Genomic DNA, 1,989 nt, shown 5'->3' on the forward strand with positions numbered 1-1,989 from the left:
GCCCCACAACTCTTAGGTTCCTCACTTCCTGTAAGAAAAAAACAAGGGGGTGCCTGGGTGGCTCAGCAGGTTGAGTGTCCGGCTTCAGCTCAGGTCATGATCTCACGGTTTGTGGGTTCGAACCCCGTGTCAGGCTCTGTGCTGACAGCTAGCTCAGAGCCTGGGGCCTGTTTCAGATTCTGTGTCTACCTCTCTCTCTGACCCTGCCCTGCTTGTGCTATCTCTCTTTGTCTCTCAAAAATAAACAAAAAACAAAAAATTTTTTTAAAAAAGAAAGAAAGAAAGGGGGCACCTGGGTGGCTCAGTTAAACTTCAGACGCTTGATTTTGGCTCAGGTCATGATCTCATGGGTTCGTGAGTTCAAGCCCTACATCAGGCTCTGTGCTTGACAGTACAGAGCCTGATTGGGATTCTCTCTCCCTTTCTCTCTGCCCCTCCCCCACACCCTCTCTCCCTCTCAAAATAAACTTAAAAAAAAAAAACTTTTTTAAAGAAAAAATACCACTTCCGAAACAGCTGAGCCTCAATTTGTGCCTGCATCTCTCAGCTACACATGCTGCATTTTTGGTTATAACCTGGGAAATCTGCTAGGCTGCTTTGGATTCTGTGTCTCCCCTCCCCTGCTCATGCTCTGTCTCCCTCTCTCTCAAAAATAAATAAACATAAAAAAAATTTTTTAATATATTTATAAATAAATAGACTTTAAAGAAAAAAAATCTCAAAATGAGTCTCCAAACGCCCTGTGCTGGGGTGGTTGGATACAATGGGCAAAAAGTAGTTTTAAAAAATTCACAGAAGCGTGAGATAAAATACGACTCTTTGGTTATCCCCATTGATGCGTCAGGGGTGGTGATAGAGTCAGAGGTGAGGTCAGGGTTCTTCTGTACATATTATAATTCAGAATAGTAGCTTTGTAGTTTATGTTAAAAGCTGTATCAAGGTTATGTCTCCTAGATGGAGATCATCCCCGGAGGCTTGCTCTAGGCACCGGCCCTAACTTGGAACAGTGCTCAGACAACGGCACCCCTTTTTCTACTACTGCTGCCTCGATGGGGAACAGTGTTTATATCCATGAGACACTGATGGCCATGGGCCCTGCCTCTCAGAGGTGGCTCTGCAGGGTGGGCTACGGCCCCACCTGTCGTCCTGCCCCCTACCCTGACCTCCCCAGGCCCTGACCTCTCAGCGCCAGAGTCACAGTTGGCTGGACTGTGCAATCTTAGGTGCCAGAGTGAGAATTCCTCCCAGGCTAATAAAACTGCCTTCCTGGAGCCATGCTCCCATGTCCCAGGCCAGGGTCTATGCTTGTCCTCGGCTTCTTTGTCCCTTGTGCCTGAGGCTGTGGTGCCACACCTCCTGCTTGTGGTCAGCGCTGGGAACTGGGGCTAGTGATGCCCTCAGATGTCTAGCTTCACCCATCCACCGAATGTAACCCTCTTCCCAGCCCTTCCCCTGCCTCTGGCTCCTTCCAAGAGGGCTGAGCATTCCTCCCTTCCCTGGCTTGTCTTCTACCCAGGGATGGGGCCTGGACCTGCTGCTGACCCTTCTGTGCTGAGGAACTCTGCCTAAGGGCTCTGCTTGGCAGCTGTCTGCGCTCTCTGGCCTGGTCCAGGCCAGCCTGGGTGCCCACCCCAGGCTGGCCTCAGATCTAGGCAGGTGATAAGTGTGTGTGTTCCTGTGAAAACGAAAGAGACAGAGAGACAGAGAGACAGAAAAAGAGGGAGGGAGACAGAGAGAGAGAGAGGGAACAGAGAGACAGAAGGAAAGAAGCACAGGGCGTTGGAGGTGCTCAACACAAAGAAGGGGGGGGAAGGCAGTGGAGTGGGGAGGAGTTGCTCAGGGACTGAAGATTGGGAAACAACACAGCCAGGTCCCCTGCATTTAGCCCCTCAGTGTAGGGAGATAGATGGGAATGGGGAAGCTTTGCTGCTCCCTGCCCTGGGACCTTTTTTGGGGGGGTGGATAATTGGGGCCTGCTTGTTAGCCTCC

This window comes from Suricata suricatta, chromosome 10 (genome assembly GCF_006229205.1).
Source record: "Suricata suricatta isolate VVHF042 chromosome 10, meerkat_22Aug2017_6uvM2_HiC, whole genome shotgun sequence".
NCBI classification, from domain to species: Eukaryota; Metazoa; Chordata; class Mammalia; order Carnivora; family Herpestidae; genus Suricata; species Suricata suricatta.